Source organism: Ambystoma mexicanum, chromosome 2p (genome assembly GCF_040938575.1).
Source record: "Ambystoma mexicanum isolate Mex_15411 chromosome 2p, UKY_AmexF1_1, whole genome shotgun sequence".
In the NCBI taxonomy this organism is placed as follows: domain Eukaryota; kingdom Metazoa; phylum Chordata; class Amphibia; order Caudata; family Ambystomatidae; genus Ambystoma; species Ambystoma mexicanum.
This window is the reverse complement of record NC_090923.1, coordinates 1,308,606,251-1,308,626,282: the sequence shown is the minus strand read 5'-3', so window position 1 is coordinate 1,308,626,282 and position 20,032 is coordinate 1,308,606,251. Positions and strand designations below refer to the sequence as shown.

The following is a 20,032-nucleotide window of genomic DNA, read 5'->3' as shown; positions in this document are numbered from 1 at the left end:
GTCATTTTGCAAGCACCCTGGAGCATTAATCTTTATATCTTTAAATATAATTGGCATTAAACTAAAACCCTTTAGGACCAGATCAATACAGCAGCAAAGAATGCTTATTCATTGTTGTTTGCCTCTTCATTTCATATCACCCGATATCTAAATGGTGTTTGGACTTTCTGCCCTCTGACATAAGGACATTTGGTATGGCAAACCTTTGACCAGAGGTCCTAATCAATGGTTTGATTGACTCTCCCTTTGCGCTTGCTTCTGCAACACATGTACTAATATTGGAATGATAATGGGAAAATTAAATTGGCCCCTGCTCTAAAGGATGACACGCACATTCGTAAAGCATTCACTATTTTAGGGACATGTCTGGACAGAAACTTTCTTAATTTGCAAGTCTTTATTTTTTAATATATCTTTTTTTATTGAAGATTGACATTTTATGTTCATTCATATTACACGACAACACAATACATTTTGCGCCAAATTCAACACTAATGCCTCAGGAGCCTTTTACTTGTGAGTCCTCTTGACTGAATGAACAGCCCTGTCCCCTTCAGTTTCTTGACTTGTACTTTTAGAAGTGGCACGCTTCTTTTTTTTTTTTTTTTATCCCATTCTACCAAACTCAGTATTATCACTTTCCTCCTTGTTGTGCACTCCAGCGTAAACTGCTTTAAGGTGCTGTTTGCAAACATCGCTCTGAACCACAGCTTTACTTGCTTCAGGGCCTTAATCTTTAATTGGGGCTGAGCAGTGTACTCCGGATTTGGCTGCTTTTAGTTGGTTGATTTCTTTTTTGATTTCTGTAACTTTCAAAAAGTCCCATTGTGAAATACCATTGTGACAATGTGCTGCAGTGCATGAAAACCTAAAATTAATGGTAGGGAGAGGGAGGGGGGGTAGGGGGGAAGAGAGAGGGCGGGAGGGTGGGAAGGAGTGAGTGAGGGAGGGAGAGAGGGAGGAGAGAGAGACAGAGAGAGAGAAAACAAAGAAAATATGGTATTTGGGGGCTATGTATTTGCATGGAAAAGATTTTGGCCTTTTAATCAAGTGGGAAGGGGCTCTGTGGTTGGTATCTCAGCCTGTTGATGCTTTGTTGAGTTGCTTGGAACATGCAAGGAAGGAGACCTGAAGCACTCCCGACCAGGTTGCATGTCTCCAAGTTACTGAAATCCCACAGACCTCCTCCCTGTGCCACAAAGTCCTGGGCACTGAGCTCTGCAGTTGTTGCCCACAGGTCGCCAAGTGTCCCAGATTTACTTTCTCAGAGTTGCTAGTTACTGCTACCCCACCTCGACCACTATATTTTCCCCAGATACTTGCTACTCTGGAGCAAGCAGGGCTAAGGAGAGGGAGAGGGGGTGTGCCTATGCAAATTATCTGCCAGTGTGCTTCCTGGGAGGTCATTCCATCTCACCAGCTGACACCTGGGCAGCGGCAGGTAATTTGGAGAACAGACATATCCGGACAGGCCACAGAGCAAAGGCTGGGCCGTTGATTGAGGATCCCTTTAGCCATGTCTCCCTAAGTTACTGAGGTCCAGAAAAATTCCACCCTCAGCTCTCATAGAGAGGTCCTTGGCCGATCGTGGCCGATCAGGGCTGTGAAGGGTCAGGGGGGACTGCACACTGCCTCACCTTTTCACTGCTTTCTGTAGCGGTAATGCTTTTGCAGAAGGGGCCTGTACAAGTGATTTTGTTCTGCGCTGTGCGAAAGTCACATTTATCCACTGACATTAACCAAATTACTTGCGCTGTTCAACGCACATACATGCATAGAAATCATGTTATGTTTTTTGGGGAAGGTCTAGAGGGTCCTGCTGATGATTTATTAAGCTGTCTGCTACTCTTGCTTTTACATAGTCTTCCCTGCCCAGGCATGTTTAAGGCATACTGTATGTCCCTCCATTACAATGAAAACTCTGTTGAAAGCACAGAGGTACATAGGAATGGATCTGTTAAGAAATGAAACAAAAAGTCTGGAAAAATGTCGAAACGGGTAGGATTTGGGCTTACAATTAACTGACTCACAGTCAGATGTGCTATCCCCTGACCCACTGATCCCCTTTCCTTTTGTGTAATCCTTTTGTTCTCAGTAGGGTTTTCCAAAGTGGCTTTCAAATAAAAGATCCTAGACCTGCATTTTGTGGCACACATGCCTCATATCCCGTTGCTCTTGATAAACTCACATCATCTCCCACCAATACAAGCTGTAAAAGATTTTCAGGGCTTAGCCAAGCAAACTAGACGCAGGTCGAAGGTTGAGCAATCCTTTAATCAGCAGCAAAGTTAACATTGAAATCAGCCTCAGAATCTCTTAAAGGATGGGCCAACATCTGTTGCTGGCAGCGTGCAAAGGGGCAGCCTGGGTGCTGACACCTTAAGCCATCTCCTGTTCTTGCCTTGTCCTTGATCCAGCCATGGGCCCACATACACTCAGAGGTACAGAGTGTTTCTCATGTCTATGGGTCTGCTGTGATGCTCTCACGCTTGCATCACCCAGCCATCGTGATGGGGAGGGGGTGTCGATTTGCAAGCACCCTTGAGCATGAATCTTTAAATATAATTGGCATTAAACCAAACCCTTTAGGACCAGATCAATAAAGCAGCAAAGAATGCTGATGTATTGCTGTTTGCCGCTTAATTCCATACCATCCGACATCTAAATGGTGTTTGGTCAAACGTTTGCCATATCAAATGTCCTTATGTCAAAGAGCAGAAAGTCCAGAGGTCCTAATCAATGGTTTGGTTGGCTCTCCCTTTGCGCTTGCCTTAAGGCGTCAGCACCAGAGGCTGTCCGATTGCGCCCTGCAAGCAACCAATGTTGGCCCATCCTTTAAGAGATTCTGAGGCTGATTTCAATGTTAATTTTGCTGCTGGTTTAAGGATTGCTCAACCTTCGGCCCACGTCTAATTTCCTTGGCTATGCCCTTGAAATATTTTACAGATTGTATTGGTGGGAGATGACGTGGGTTTATCAAGAGCAACGGGATATGAGGCATGTGGGCCATAAAAAACAGGTCTAGGATCTTTTGTATAAGAAAGTCTCTTTAAGTAGGGAACTTTGGACAACACTGCTGAGAGGAAAAGGATTACACAAAAGGCAAGGGGGTCAGTGGGTCAAGGGATAGCACATCTGACTGTGAGTCAGTTTATTGTAAGTCCAAATCCTACTTGTTTCAACATTTTTCCAGGCTTTTTGTTTCATTTCTTAACAGATCCATTCCTATGTGCCTCAGCAACCCATGTACTAATATTGGAATGAAAATGGGAAAATTGAATTTGACCCTGCTTCAAAGGATGACACGCACATTCGTAAAGCATTCACTATTTTTGGCACACGACAGGACAGAAACTTTCTTAATCTGCAAGTCTTTATTTTTGAATACATCTTTTTTAATGAAGATTGAAATTGTATGTTCATTCATTTTACACGACAACACAATACATTTTGCTCCAAATTCAACACTAATGACTCTGGAGCCTTTTACTTGTGAGTCCTATTGACTGAATGAACAGCCCCATCCCCTTCAATTTCTTGACTTGTACTTTTAGAAGTGGCACGCTGCTTTTGTTTTTTTATCCCATTCTACCAAACTCAGTATTAACACTTTCCCCCTTGTTGTGCACTCCAGCGTAAACTGCTTTAAGGTGCTATTTGCAAACATCGCTCTGAACTACAGCTTTACTTGCTTCTAGGCCTTAATCTTTAATTGGGGCTGAGCAGTGTACTCCGGATTTGGCTGCTTTTAGTTGGTTGATTTCTTTTTTGATTTCTGTAACTTTCAAACAGTCCCATTGTGAAATACCATTGTCACAATGTGATGCAGTGCAGGAAAACTTAAAATTAATGGTAGGGAGAGGGAGAGGGAGCGGGGGTTGTGGGGGATGGGAAGGAGGGAGGGAGGGAGGAGAGAGAGACAGAGAGAGAGAAAACAATTAAAAGCCTAAAATCTTTGCCATGCAAACACATAGCCCCCGAATACCATATTTTCTTTATGTGGAAAGGGGCTCTGTGGCTGGTATGGCAGCCTGTTGATGCTTTGTTGAGTTGCTTGGAACGTGCATGGAAGGAGACCTGAAGCACTCCGACCAGGTTGCATGCCTCCAGGTTACTGAAATCCCACAGACCTCCTCCCTGTGCCACAAAGTTCTGGGCGCTGAGCTCTGCAGTTGTTCCCCACAAGTTGCCAAGCACCCCAGATTTACTAGTTACTACTACCCCACCTCGACCACTATATTTTCCCCAGATACTTGCTACTGTGGAGTAAGCAGGGCTAAGAAAGAGGGAGAGGGGGTTTGCCTATGCAAATCATCTGCCAGTTTGCTTCCTGCGAGGTCATTCCATCTCACCAGCTGACACCTGGGCAGCGGCAGGTAATTTGGAGAACTGACATATATGGACAGGCCACAAAGCAAAGGCTGAGCCGTTGATTGAGGATCCCTTTTGCCATGTCTCCCTAAGTTACCGAGGACCAGAAAATTCCACCCTCAGCTCTCATAGAGAGGTCCTTGGCCGATCGTAGCCGATCAGAGGAGTGAAGTGTCGGAGGTGACTGTACACTGCCTCACCTGCCCTGCTTTCTACAGTGGTAATGCTTTTGCAGAAGGGGCCTGTACAAGAGATTTTGTTCTGCACTGTGGGAAAGTGACATTTATCCACTGACATTAACCAAACTACTTGCGCTGTTCAATGCACATGTATGCAGAGAAATCATTTTATGTTTTTTGGGGAAGGTCTAGAGGGTCCTGCTGGTGATTCTTTTAAGCTGTCTGCTACTCTTGCTTTTACATAGAGTCTTCCCTGCCCAGGAAGGTATACTGTATGTCCCTCCCTTACAATGAAAACTCTGTTCAAAGCACAGAGGTACATAGGAATGGATCTGTTAAGAAATGAGACAAAAAGCCTGTAAAATTTCAAAGCAGGTAGCATTTGGACTTACAATAAACTGACTCACAGTCAAATGTGCTATCATTTGACCCACTGAACCCCTTACCTTTTGTGTCATACTTTTGCTCTCAGTGGGGTTGCCCAAAGTTCCCTTCTTAAAGCGGCTTTCTTTTAAAAAATCCTAGACCTGCTTTTTGTGGCACACATGCCTCATATCCCGTTGCAGTTGATAAAGTCACATCATCTCCCACCAGTACAAGCTGTACAAGATTTCCAGGGCTTATCCTTGCAATCTAGACGTGGGTCGAAGGTTGAGCAATCCTTAAATCAGCTGCAAAGTTAAAATTGAAATCAGCCTGAGAATCCTTTAAAGGATGGTCCAACATCTGTTGCTTACAGGGCTCAATCGGACAGCCTCTGGTGCTGACGCTTTAAGCCACCTCCTGTTCTTGCCTTGTCCTTGTTACAGCCATGGGCCCACATACACTCAGAGGTACAGAGTTTTTCTCATGTCTATGGGTCTGTTGTGATGCTCTCAGGCTTGCATCAGCCAGCCATTGTGATGGGGAGAGGGTGTCATTTTGCAAGCACCCTGGAGCATTAATCTTTATATCTTTAAATATAATTGGCATTAAACTAAAACCCTTTAGGACCAGATCAATACAGCAGCAAAGAATGCTTATTCATTGTTGTTTGCCTCTTCATTTCATATCACCCGATATCTAAATGGTGTTTGGACTTTCTGCCTTCTGACATAAGGACATTTGGTATGGCAAACCTTTGACAGAGGTCCTAATCAATGGTTTGATTGACTCTCCCTTTGCGCTTGCTTCTGCAACACATGTACTAATATTGGAATGATAATGGGAAAATTAAATTGGCCCCTGCTCTAAAGGATGACACGCACATTCGTAAAGCATTCACTATTTTAGGCACATGTCTGGACAGAAACTTTCTTAATTTGCAAGTCTTTATTTTTTAATATATCTTTTTTTATTGAAGATTGACATTTTATGTTCATTCATATTACACGACAACACAATACATTTTGCGCCAAATTCAACACTAATGCCTCAGGAGCCTTTTACTTGTGAGTCCTCTTGACTGAATGAACAGCCCTGTCCCCTTCAATTTCTTGACTTGTACTTTTAGAAGTGGCACACTTCTTTTTTTTTTTTTTTTTTAATCCCATTCTACCAAACTCAGTATTATCACTTTCCTCCTTGTTGTGCACTCCAGCGTAAACTGCTTTAAGGTGCTGTTTGCAAACATCGCTCTGAACCACAGCTTTACTTGCTTCAGGGCCTTAATCTTTAATTGGGGCTGAGCAGTGTACTCCGGATTTGGCTGCGTTTAGTTGGTTGATTTCTTTTTTGATTTCTGTAACTTTCAAAAAGTCCCATTGTGAAATACCATTGTGACAATGTGCTGCAGTGCATGAAAACCTAAAATTAATGGTAGGGAGAGGGAGGGGGGTAGGGGGGAAGAGAGAGGGTGGGAAGGAGTGAGTGAGGGAGGGAGAGAGGGAGGAGAGAGAGACAGAGAGAGAGAAAACAAAGAAAATATGGTATTTGGGGGCTATGTATTTGCATGGAAAAGATTTTGGCCTTTTAATCAAGTGGGAAGGGGCTCTGTGGTTGGTATCTCAGCCTGTTGATGCTTTGTTGAGTTGCTTGGAACATGCAAGGAAGGAGACCTGAAGCACTCCCGACCAGGTTGCATGTCTCCAAGTTACTGAAATCCCACAGACCTCCTCCCTGTGCCACAAAGTCCTGGGCACTGAGCTCTGCAGTTGTTGCCCACAGGTCGCCAAGTGTCCCAGATTTACTTTCTCAGAGTTGCTAGTTACTGCTACCCCACCTCGACCACTATATTTTCCCCAGATACTTGCTACTGTGGAGCAAGCAGGGCTAAGGAGAGGGAGAGGGGGTGTGCCTATGCAAATTATCTGCCAGTGTGCTTCCTGGGAGGTCATTCCATCTCACCAGCTGACACCTGGGCAGCGGCAGGTAATTTGGAGAACAGACATATCCGGACAGGCCACAGAGCAAAGGCTGGGCCGTTGATTGAGGATCCCTTTAGCCATGTCTCCCTAAGTTACTGAGGTCCAGAAAAATTCCACCCTCAGCTCTCATAGAGAGGTCCTTGGCCGATCGTGGCCGATCAGGGCTGTGAAGGGTCAGGGGGGACTGCACACTGCCTCACCTTTTCACTGCTTTCTGTAGCGGTAATGCTTTTGCAGAAGGGGCCTGTACAAGTGATTTTGTTCTGCGCTGTGCGAAAGTCACATTTATCCACTGACATTAACCAAATTACTTGCGCTGTTCAACGCACATACATGCATAGAAATCATGTTATGTTTTTTGGGGAAGGTCTAGAGGGTCCTGCTGATGATTTATTAAGCTGTCTGCTACTCTTGCTTTTACATAGTCTTCCCTGCCCAGGCATGTTTAAGGCATACTGTATGTCCCTCCATTACAATGAAAACTCTGTTGAAAGCACAGAGGTACATAGGAATGGATCTGTTAAGAAATGAAACAAAAAGTCTGGAAAAATGTCGAAACGGGTAGGATTTGGGCTTACAATTAACTGACTCACAGTCAGATGTGCTATCCCCTGACCCACTGATCCCCTTTCCTTTTGTGTAATCCTTTTGTTCTCAGTAGGGTTTTCCAAAGTGGCTTTCAAATAAAAGATCCTAGACCTGCATTTTGTGGCACACATGCCTCATATCCCGTTGCTCTTGATAAACTCACATCATCTCCCACCAATACAAGCTGTAAAAGATTTTCAGGGCTTAGCCAAGCAAACTAGACGCAGGTCGAAGGTTGAGCAATCCTTTAATCAGCAGCAAAGTTAACATTGAAATCAGCCTCAGAATCTCTTAAAGGATGGGCCAACATCTGTTGCTGGCAGCGTGCAAAGGGGCAGCCTGGGTGCTGACACCTTAAGCCATCTCCTGTTCTTGCCTTGTCCTTGATCCAGCCATGGGCCCACATACACTCAGAGGTACAGAGTGTTTCTCATGTCTATGGGTCTGCTGTGATGCTCTCACGCTTGCATCACCCAGCCATCGTGATGGGGAGGGGGTGTCGATTTGCAAGCACCCTTGAGCATGAATCTTTAAATATAATTGGCATTAAACCAAACCCTTTAGGACCAGATCAATAAAGCAGCAAAGAATGCTGATGTATTGCTGTTTGCCGCTTAATTCCATACCATCCGACATCTAAATGGTGTTTGGTCAAACGTTTGCCATATCAAATGTCCTTATGTCAAAGAGCAGAAAGTCCAGAGGTCCTAATCAATGGTTTGGTTGGCTCTCCCTTTGCGCTTGCCTTAAGGCGTCAGCACCAGAGGCTGTCCGATTGCGCCCTGCAAGCAACCAATGTTGGCCCATCCTTTAAGAGATTCTGAGGCTGATTTCAATGTTAATTTTGCTGCTGGTTTAAGGATTGCTCAACCTTCGGCCCACGTCTAATTTCCTTGGCTATGCCCTTGAAATATTTTACAGATTGTATTGGTGGGAGATGACGTGGGTTTATCAAGAGCAACGGGATATGAGGCATGTGGGCCATAAAAAACAGGTCTAGGATCTTTTGTATAAGAAAGTCTCTTTAAGTAGGGAACTTTGGACAACACTGCTGAGAGGAAAAGGATTACACAAAAGGCAAGGGGGTCAGTGGGTCAAGGGATAGCACATCTGACTGTGAGTCAGTTTATTGTAAGTCCAAATCCTACCTGTTTCAACATTTTTCCAGGCTTTTTGTTTCATTTCTTAACAGATCCATTCCTATGTGCCTCAGCAACCCATGTACTAATATTGGAATGAAAATGGGAAAATTGAATTTGACCCTGCTTCAAAGGATGACACGCACATTCGTAAAGCATTCACTATTTTTGGCACACGACAGGACAAAAACTTTCTTAATCTGCAAGTCTTTATTTTTGAATACATCTTTTTTAATGAAGATTGAAATTGTATGTTCATTCATTTTACACGACAACACAATACATTTTGCGCCAAATTCAACACTAATGACTCTGGAGCCTTTTACTTGTGAGTCCTATTGACTGAATGAACAGCCCCATCCCCTTCAATTTCTTGACTTGTACTTTTAGAAGTGGCACGCTGCTTTTGTTTTTTTATCCCATTCTACCAAACTCAGTATTAACACTTTCCCCCTTGTTGTGCACTCCAGCGTAAACTGCTTTAAGGTGCTATTTGCAAACATCGCTCTGAACTACAGCTTTACTTGCTTCTAGGCCTTAATCTTTAATTGGGGCTGAGCAGTGTACTCCGGATTTGGCTGCTTTTAGTTGGTTGATTTCTTTTTTGATTTCTGTAACTTTCAAACAGTCCCATTGTGAAATACCATTGTCACAATGTGATGCAGTGCAGGAACACTTAAAATTAATGGTAGGGAGAGGGAGAGGGAGCGGGGGTTGTGGGGGATGGGAAGGAGGGAGGGAGGGAGGAGAGAGAGAGACAGAGAGAGAGAGAAAACAATTAAAAGCCTAAAATCTTTGCCATGCAAACACATAGCCCCCGAATACCATATTTTCTTTATGTGGAAAGGGGCTCTGTGGCTGGTATGGCAGCCTGTTGATGCTTTGTTGAGTTGCTTGGAACGTGCATGGAAGGAGACCTGAAGCACTCCCGACCAGGTTGCATGCCTCCAGGTTACTGAAATCCCACAGACCTCCTCCCTGTGCCACAAAGTTCTGGGCGCTGAGCTCTGCAGTTGTTCCCCACAAGTTGCCAAGCACCCCAGATTTACTAGTTACTACTACCCCACCTCGACCACTATATTTTCCCCAGATACTTGCTACTGTGGAGTAAGCAGGGCTAAGAAAGAGGGAGAGGGGGTTTGCCTATGCAAATCATCTGCCAGTTTGCTTCCTGCGAGGTCATTCCATCTCACCAGCTGACACCTGGGCAGCGGCAGGTAATTTGGAGAACTGACATATATGGACAGGCCACAAAGCAAAGGCTGAGCCGTTGATTGAGGATCCCTTTTGCCATGTCTCCCTAAGTTACCGAGGACCAGAAAATTCCACCCTCAGCTCTCATAGAGAGGTCCTTGGCCGATCGTAGCCGATCAGAGGAGTGAAGTGTCGGAGGTGACTGTACACTGCCTCACCTGCCCTGCTTTCTACAGTGGTAATGCTTTTGCAGAAGGGGCCTGTACAAGAGATTTTGTTCTGCACTGTGGGAAAGTGACATTTATCCACTGACATTAACCAAACTACTTGCGCTGTTCAATGCACATGTATGCAGAGAAATCATTTTATGTTTTTTGGGGAAGGTCTAGAGGGTCCTGCTGGTGATTCTTTTAAGCTGTCTGCTACTCTTGCTTTTACATAGAGTCTTCCCTGCCCAGGAAGGTATACTGTATGTCCCTCCCTTACAATGAAAACTCTGTTCAAAGCACAGAGGTACATAGGAATGGATCTGTTAAGAAATGAGACAAAAAGCCTGTAAAATTTCAAAGCAGGTAGCATTTGGACTTACAATAAACTGACTCACAGTCAAATGTGCTATCATTTGACCCACTGAACCCCTTACCTTTTGTGTCATACTTTTGCTCTCAGTGGGGTTGCCCAAAGTTCCCTTCTTAAAGCGGCTTTCTTTTAAAAAATCCTAGACCTGCTTTTTGTGGCACACATGCCTCATATCCCGTTGCAGTTGATAAAGTCACATCATCTCCCACCAGTACAAGCTGTACAAGATTTCCAGGGCTTATCCTTGCAATCTAGACGTGGGTCGAAGGTTGAGCAATCCTTAAATCAGCTGCAAAGTTAAAATTGAAATCAGCCTGAGAATCCTTTAAAGGATGGTCCAACATCTGTTGCTTACAGGGCTCAATCGGACAGCCTCTGGTGCTGACGCTTTAAGCCACCTCCTGTTCTTGCCTTGTCCTTGTTACAGCCATGGGCCCACATACACTCAGAGGTACAGAGTTTTTCTCATGTCTATGGGTCTGTTGTGATGCTCTCAGGCTTGCATCAGCCAGCCATTGTGATGGGGAGAGGGTGTCATTTTGCAAGCACCCTGGAGCATTAATCTTTATATCTTTAAATATAATTGGCATTAAACTAAAACCCTTTAGGACCAGATCAATACAGCAGCAAAGAATGCTTATTCATTGTTGTTTGCCTCTTCATTTCATATCACCCGATATCTAAATGGTGTTTGGACTTTCTGCCTTCTGACATAAGGACATTTGGTATGGCAAACCTTTGACAGAGGTCCTAATCAATGGTTTGATTGACTCTCCCTTTGCGCTTGCTTCTGCAACACATGTACTAATATTGGAATGATAATGGGAAAATTAAATTGGCCCCTGCTCTAAAGGATGACACGCACATTCGTAAAGCATTCACTATTTTAGGCACATGTCTGGACAGAAACTTTCTTAATTTGCAAGTCTTTATTTTTTAATATATCTTTTTTTATTGAAGATTGACATTTTATGTTCATTCATATTACACGACAACACAATACATTTTGCGCCAAATTCAACACTAATGCCTCAGGAGCCTTTTACTTGTGAGTCCTCTTGACTGAATGAACAGCCCTGTCCCCTTCAATTTCTTGACTTGTACTTTTAGAAGTGGCACACTTCTTTTTTTTTTTTTTTTTTAATCCCATTCTACCAAACTCAGTATTATCACTTTCCTCCTTGTTGTGCACTCCAGCGTAAACTGCTTTAAGGTGCTGTTTGCAAACATCGCTCTGAACCACAGCTTTACTTGCTTCAGGGCCTTAATCTTTAATTGGGGCTGAGCAGTGTACTCCGGATTTGGCTGCGTTTAGTTGGTTGATTTCTTTTTTGATTTCTGTAACTTTCAAAAAGTCCCATTGTGAAATACCATTGTGACAATGTGCTGCAGTGCATGAAAACCTAAAATTAATGGTAGGGAGAGGGAGGGGGGTAGGGGGGAAGAGAGAGGGTGGGAAGGAGTGAGTGAGGGAGGGAGAGAGGGAGGAGAGAGAGACAGAGAGAGAGAAAACAAAGAAAATATGGTATTTGGGGGCTATGTATTTGCATGGAAAAGATTTTGGCCTTTTAATCAAGTGGGAAGGGGCTCTGTGGTTGGTATCTCAGCCTGTTGATGCTTTGTTGAGTTGCTTGGAACATGCAAGGAAGGAGACCTGAAGCACTCCCGACCAGGTTGCATGTCTCCAAGTTACTGAAATCCCACAGACCTCCTCCCTGTGCCACAAAGTCCTGGGCACTGAGCTCTGCAGTTGTTGCCCACAGGTCGCCAAGTGTCCCAGATTTACTTTCTCAGAGTTGCTAGTTACTGCTACCCCACCTCGACCACTATATTTTCCCCAGATACTTGCTACTGTGGAGCAAGCAGGGCTAAGGAGAGGGAGAGGGGGTGTGCCTATGCAAATTATCTGCCAGTGTGCTTCCTGGGAGGTCATTCCATCTCACCAGCTGACACCTGGGCAGCGGCAGGTAATTTGGAGAACAGACATATCCGGACAGGCCACAGAGCAAAGGCTGGGCCGTTGATTGAGGATCCCTTTAGCCATGTCTCCCTAAGTTACTGAGGTCCAGAAAAATTCCACCCTCAGCTCTCATAGAGAGGTCCTTGGCCGATCGTGGCCGATCAGGGCTGTGAAGGGTCAGGGGGGACTGCACACTGCCTCACCTTTTCACTGCTTTCTGTAGCGGTAATGCTTTTGCAGAAGGGGCCTGTACAAGTGATTTTGTTCTGCGCTGTGCGAAAGTCACATTTATCCACTGACATTAACCAAATTACTTGCGCTGTTCAACGCACATACATGCATAGAAATCATGTTATGTTTTTTGGGGAAGGTCTAGAGGGTCCTGCTGATGATTTATTAAGCTGTCTGCTACTCTTGCTTTTACATAGTCTTCCCTGCCCAGGCATGTTTAAGGCATACTGTATGTCCCTCCATTACAATGAAAACTCTGTTGAAAGCACAGAGGTACATAGGAATGGATCTGTTAAGAAATGAAACAAAAAGTCTGGAAAAATGTCGAAACGGGTAGGATTTGGGCTTACAATTAACTGACTCACAGTCAGATGTGCTATCCCCTGACCCACTGATCCCCTTTCCTTTTGTGTAATCCTTTTGTTCTCAGTAGGGTTTTCCAAAGTGGCTTTCAAATAAAAGATCCTAGACCTGCATTTTGTGGCACACATGCCTCATATCCCGTTGCTCTTGATAAACTCACATCATCTCCCACCAATACAAGCTGTAAAAGATTTTCAGGGCTTAGCCAAGCAAACTAGACGCAGGTCGAAGGTTGAGCAATCCTTTAATCAGCAGCAAAGTTAACATTGAAATCAGCCTCAGAATCTCTTAAAGGATGGGCCAACATCTGTTGCTGGCAGCGTGCAAAGGGGCAGCCTGGGTGCTGACACCTTAAGCCATCTCCTGTTCTTGCCTTGTCCTTGATCCAGCCATGGGCCCACATACACTCAGAGGTACAGAGTGTTTCTCATGTCTATGGGTCTGCTGTGATGCTCTCACGCTTGCATCACCCAGCCATCGTGATGGGGAGGGGGTGTCGATTTGCAAGCACCCTTGAGCATGAATCTTTAAATATAATTGGCATTAAACCAAACCCTTTAGGACCAGATCAATAAAGCAGCAAAGAATGCTGATGTATTGCTGTTTGCCGCTTAATTCCATACCATCCGACATCTAAATGGTGTTTGGTCAAACGTTTGCCATATCAAATGTCCTTATGTCAAAGAGCAGAAAGTCCAGAGGTCCTAATCAATGGTTTGGTTGGCTCTCCCTTTGCGCTTGCCTTAAGGCGTCAGCACCAGAGGCTGTCCGATTGCGCCCTGCAAGCAACCAATGTTGGCCCATCCTTTAAGAGATTCTGAGGCTGATTTCAATGTTAATTTTGCTGCTGGTTTAAGGATTGCTCAACCTTCGGCCCACGTCTAATTTCCTTGGCTATGCCCTTGAAATATTTTACAGATTGTATTGGTGGGAGATGACGTGGGTTTATCAAGAGCAACGGGATATGAGGCATGTGGGCCATAAAAAACAGGTCTAGGATCTTTTGTATAAGAAAGTCTCTTTAAGTAGGGAACTTTGGACAACACTGCTGAGAGGAAAAGGATTACACAAAAGGCAAGGGGGTCAGTGGGTCAAGGGATAGCACATCTGACTGTGAGTCAGTTTATTGTAAGTCCAAATCCTACCTGTTTCAACATTTTTCCAGGCTTTTTGTTTCATTTCTTAACAGATCCATTCCTATGTGCCTCAGCAACCCATGTACTAATATTGGAATGAAAATGGGAAAATTGAATTTGACCCTGCTTCAAAGGATGACACGCACATTCGTAAAGCATTCACTATTTTTGGCACACGACAGGACAAAAACTTTCTTAATCTGCAAGTCTTTATTTTTGAATACATCTTTTTTAATGAAGATTGAAATTGTATGTTCATTCATTTTACACGACAACACAATACATTTTGCGCCAAATTCAACACTAATGACTCTGGAGCCTTTTACTTGTGAGTCCTATTGACTGAATGAACAGCCCCATCCCCTTCAATTTCTTGACTTGTACTTTTAGAAGTGGCACGCTGCTTTTGTTTTTTTATCCCATTCTACCAAACTCAGTATTAACACTTTCCCCCTTGTTGTGCACTCCAGCGTAAACTGCTTTAAGGTGCTATTTGCAAACATCGCTCTGAACTACAGCTTTACTTGCTTCTAGGCCTTAATCTTTAATTGGGGCTGAGCAGTGTACTCCGGATTTGGCTGCTTTTAGTTGGTTGATTTCTTTTTTGATTTCTGTAACTTTCAAACAGTCCCATTGTGAAATACCATTGTCACAATGTGATGCAGTGCAGGAACACTTAAAATTAATGGTAGGGAGAGGGAGAGGGAGCGGGGGTTGTGGGGGATGGGAAGGAGGGAGGGAGGGAGGAGAGAGAGAGACAGAGAGAGAGAGAAAACAATTAAAAGCCTAAAATCTTTGCCATGCAAACACATAGCCCCCGAATACCATATTTTCTTTATGTGGAAAGGGGCTCTGTGGCTGGTATGGCAGCCTGTTGATGCTTTGTTGAGTTGCTTGGAACGTGCATGGAAGGAGACCTGAAGCACTCCCGACCAGGTTGCATGCCTCCAGGTTACTGAAATCCCACAGACCTCCTCCCTGTGCCACAAAGTTCTGGGCGCTGAGCTCTGCAGTTGTTCCCCACAAGTTGCCAAGCACCCCAGATTTACTAGTTACTACTACCCCACCTCGACCACTATATTTTCCCCAGATACTTGCTACTGTGGAGTAAGCAGGGCTAAGAAAGAGGGAGAGGGGGTTTGCCTATGCAAATCATCTGCCAGTTTGCTTCCTGCGAGGTCATTCCATCTCACCAGCTGACACCTGGGCAGCGGCAGGTAATTTGGAGAACTGACATATATGGACAGGCCACAAAGCAAAGGCTGAGCCGTTGATTGAGGATCCCTTTTGCCATGTCTCCCTAAGTTACCGAGGACCAGAAAATTCCACCCTCAGCTCTCATAGAGAGGTCCTTGGCCGATCGTAGCCGATCAGAGGAGTGAAGTGTCGGAGGTGACTGTACACTGCCTCACCTGCCCTGCTTTCTACAGTGGTAATGCTTTTGCAGAAGGGGCCTGTACAAGAGATTTTGTTCTGCACTGTGGGAAAGTGACATTTATCCACTGACATTAACCAAACTACTTGCGCTGTTCAATGCACATGTATGCAGAGAAATCATTTTATGTTTTTTGGGGAAGGTCTAGAGGGTCCTGCTGGTGATTCTTTTAAGCTGTCTGCTACTCTTGCTTTTACATAGAGTCTTCCCTGCCCAGGAAGGTATACTGTATGTCCCTCCCTTACAATGAAAACTCTGTTCAAAGCACAGAGGTACATAGGAATGGATCTGTTAAGAAATGAGACAAAAAGCCTGTAAAATTTCAAAGCAGGTAGCATTTGGACTTACAATAAACTGACTCACAGTCAAATGTGCTATCATTTGACCCACTGAACCCCTTACCTTTTGTGTCATACTTTTGCTCTCAGTGGGGTTGCCCAAAGTTCCCTTCTTAAAGCGGCTTTCTTTTAAAAAATCCTAGACCTGCTTTTTGTGGCACACATGCCTCATATCCCGTTGCAGTTGATAAAGTCACATCATCTCCCACCAGTACAAGCTGTACAAGATTTCCAGGGCTTATCCTTGCAATCTAGACGTGGGTCGAAGGTTGAGCAATCCTTAAATCAGCTGCAAAGTTAAAATTGAAATCAGCCTGAGAATCCTTTAAAGGATGGTCCAACATCTGTTGCTTACAGGGCTCAATCGGACAGCCTCTGGTGCTGACGCTTTAAGCCACCTCCTGTTCTTGCCTTGTCCTTGTTACAGCCATGGGCCCACATACACTCAGAGGTACAGAGTTTTTCTCATGTCTATGGGTCTGTTGTGATGCTCTCAGGCTTGCATCAGCCAGCCATTGTGATGGGGAGAGGGTGTCATTTTGCAAGCACCCTGGAGCATTAATCTTTATATCTTTAAATATAATTGGCATTAAACTAAAACCCTTTAGGACCAGATCAATACAGCAGCAAAGAATGCTTATTCATTGTTGTTTGCCTCTTCATTTCATATCACCCGATATCTAAATGGTGTTTGGACTTTCTGCCTTCTGACATAAGGACATTTGGTATGGCAAACCTTTGACAGAGGTCCTAATCAATGGTTTGATTGACTCTCCCTTTGCGCTTGCTTCTGCAACACATGTACTAATATTGGAATGATAATGGGAAAATTAAATTGGCCCCTGCTCTAAAGGATGACACGCACATTCGTAAAGCATTCACTATTTTAGGCACATGTCTGGACAGAAACTTTCTTAATTTGCAAGTCTTTATTTTTTAATATATCTTTTTTTATTGAAGATTGACATTTTATGTTCATTCATATTACACGACAACACAATACATTTTGCGCCAAATTCAACACTAATGCCTCAGGAGCCTTTTACTTGTGAGTCCTCTTGACTGAATGAACAGCCCTGTCCCCTTCAATTTCTTGACTTGTACTTTTAGAAGTGGCACACTTCTTTTTTTTTTTTTTTTTTAATCCCATTCTACCAAACTCAGTATTATCACTTTCCTCCTTGTTGTGCACTCCAGCGTAAACTGCTTTAAGGTGCTGTTTGCAAACATCGCTCTGAACCACAGCTTTACTTGCTTCAGGGCCTTAATCTTTAATTGGGGCTGAGCAGTGTACTCCGGATTTGGCTGCGTTTAGTTGGTTGATTTCTTTTTTGATTTCTGTAACTTTCAAAAAGTCCCATTGTGAAATACCATTGTGACAATGTGCTGCAGTGCATGAAAACCTAAAATTAATGGTAGGGAGAGGGAGGGGGGTAGGGGGGAAGAGAGAGGGTGGGAAGGAGTGAGTGAGGGAGGGAGAGAGGGAGGAGAGAGAGACAGAGAGAGAGAAAACAAAGAAAATATGGTATTTGGGGGCTATGTATTTGCATGGAAAAGATTTTGGCCTTTTAATCAAGTGGGAAGGGGCTCTGTGGTTGGTATCTCAGCCTGTTGATGCTTTGTTGAGTTGCTTGGAACATGCAAGGAAGGAGACCTGAAGCACTCCCGACCAGGTTGCATGTCTCCAAGTTACTGAAATCCCACAGACCTCCTCCCTGTGCCACAAAGTCCTGGGCACTGAGCTCTGCAGTTGTTGCCCACAGGTCGCCAAGTGTCCCAGATTTACTTTCTCAGAGTTGCTAGTTACTGCTACCCCACCTCGACCACTATATTTTCCCCAGATACTTGCTACTGTGGAGCAAGCAGGGCTAAGGAGAGGGAGAGGGGGTGTGCCTATGCAAATTATCTGCCAGTGTGCTTCCTGGGAGGTCATTCCATCTCACCAGCTGACACCTGGGCAGCGGCAGGTAATTTGGAGAACAGACATATCCGGACAGGCCACAGAGCAAAGGCTGGGCCGTTGATTGAGGATCCCTTTAGCCATGTCTCCCTAAGTTACTGAGGTCCAGAAAAATTCCACCCTCAGCTCTCATAGAGAGGTCCTTGGCCGATCGTGGCCGATCAGGGCTGTGAAGGGTCAGGGGGGACTGCACACTGCCTCACCTTTTCACTGCTTTCTGTAGCGGTAATGCTTTTGCAGAAGGGGCCTGTACAAGTGATTTTGTTCTGCGCTGTGCGAAAGTCACATTTATCCACTGACATTAACCAAATTACTTGCGCTGTTCAACGCACATACATGCATAGAAATCATGTTATGTTTTTTGGGGAAGGTCTAGAGGGTCCTGCTGATGATTTATTAAGCTGTCTGCTACTCTTGCTTTTACATAGTCTTCCCTGCCCAGGCATGTTTAAGGCATACTGTATGTCCCTCCATTACAATGAAAACTCTGTTGAAAGCACAGAGGAACATAGGAATGGATCTGTTAAGAAATGAAACAAAAAGTCTGGAAAAATGTCGAAACGGGTAGGATTTGGGCTTACAATTAACTGACTCACAGTCAGATGTGCTATCCCCTGACCCACTGATCCCCTTTCCTTTTGTGTAATCCTTTTGTTCTCAGTAGGGTTTTCCAAAGTGGCTTTCAAATAAAAGATCCTAGACCTGCATTTTGTGGCACACATGCCTCATATCCCGTTGCTCTTGATAAACTCACATCATCTCCCACCAATACAAGCTGTAAAAGATTTTCAGGGCTTAGCCAAGCAAACTAGACGCAGGTCGAAGGTTGAGCAATCCTTTAATCAGCAGCAAAGTTAACATTGAAATCAGCCTCAGAATCTCTTAAAGGATGGGCCAACATCTGTTGCTGGCAGCGTGCAAAGGGGCAGCCTGGGTGCTGACACCTTAAGCCATCTCCTGTTCTTGCCTTGTCCTTGATCCAGCCATGGGCCCACATACACTCAGAGGTACAGAGTGTTTCTCATGTCTATGGGTCTGCTGTGATGCTCTCACGCTTGCATCACCCAGCCATCGTGATGGGGAGGGGGTGTCGATTTGCAAGCACCCTTGAGCATGAATCTTTAAATATAATTGGCATTAAACCAAACCCTTTAGGACCAGATCAATAAAGCAGCAAAGAATGCTGATGTATTGCTGTTTGCCGCTTAATTCCATACCATCCGACATCTAAATGGTGTTTGGTCAAACGTTTGCCATATCAAATGTCCTTATGTCAAAGAGCAGAAAGTCCAGAGGTCCTAATCAATGGTTTGGTTGGCTCTCCCTTTGCGCTTGCCTTAAGGCGTCAGCACCAGAGGCTGTCCGATTGCGCCCTGCAAGCAACCAATGTTGGCCCATCCTTTAAGAGATTCTGAGGCTGATTTCAATGTTAATTTTGCTGCTGGTTTAAGGATTGCTCAACCTTCGGCCCACGTCTAATTTCCTTGGCTATGCCCTTGAAATATTTTACAGATTGTATTGGTGGGAGATGACGTGGGTTTATCAAGAGCAACGGGATATGAGGCATGTGGGCCATAAAAAACAGGTCTAGGATCTTTTGTATAAGAAAGTCTCTTTAAGTAGGGAACTTTGGACAACACTGCTGAGAGGAAAAGGATTACACAAAAGGCAAGGGGGTCAGTGGGTCAAGGGATAGCACATCTGACTGTGAGTCAGTTTATTGTAAGTCCAAATCCTACTTGTTTCAACATTTTTCCAGGCTTTTTGTTTCATTTCTTAACAGATCCATTCCTATGTGCCTCAGCAACCCATGTACTAATATTGGAATGAAAATGGGAAAATTGAATTTGACCCTGCTTCAAAGGATGACACGCACATTCGTAAAGCATTCACTATTTTTGGCACACGACAGGACAGAAACTTTCTTAATCTGCAAGTCTTTATTTTTGAATACATCTTTTTTAATGAAGATTGAAAATGTATGTTCATTCATTTTACACGACAACACAATACATTTTGCTCCAAATTCAACACTAATGACTCTGGAGCCTTTTACTTGTGAGTCCTATTGACTGAATGAACAGCCCCATCCCCTTCAATTTCTTGACTTGTACTTTTAGAAGTGGCACGCTGCTTTTGTTTTTTTATCCCATTCTACCAAACTCAGTATTAACACTTTCCCCCTTGTTGTGCACTCCAGCGTAAACTGCTTTA

General features: G+C 44.2%; 4 non-coding genes across 4 annotated transcripts; all 4 read left to right on the top strand.

The window, feature by feature from the left end:
- Positions 1-250: 250 nt before the first annotated feature.
- LOC138568062 (U6 spliceosomal RNA) lies at positions 251-357 on the top strand. Its single transcript, XR_011302436.1, has one exon. It is a non-coding gene; the product is annotated as a U6 spliceosomal RNA (small nuclear RNA).
- A 5,357-nt stretch (positions 358-5,714) lies between these two features.
- On the top strand, positions 5,715-5,821 carry LOC138568061 (U6 spliceosomal RNA). The gene has a single exon (XR_011302435.1). It is a non-coding gene; the product is annotated as a U6 spliceosomal RNA (small nuclear RNA).
- Positions 5,822-11,177: 5,356 nt separating this feature from the next.
- On the top strand, positions 11,178-11,284 carry LOC138568060 (U6 spliceosomal RNA). The gene has a single exon (XR_011302433.1). It is a non-coding gene; the product is annotated as a U6 spliceosomal RNA (small nuclear RNA).
- Positions 11,285-16,640: 5,356 nt separating this feature from the next.
- LOC138568059 (U6 spliceosomal RNA) lies at positions 16,641-16,747 on the top strand. The gene has a single exon (XR_011302432.1). It is a non-coding gene; the product is annotated as a U6 spliceosomal RNA (small nuclear RNA).
- Positions 16,748-20,032: the final 3,285 nt, after the last annotated feature.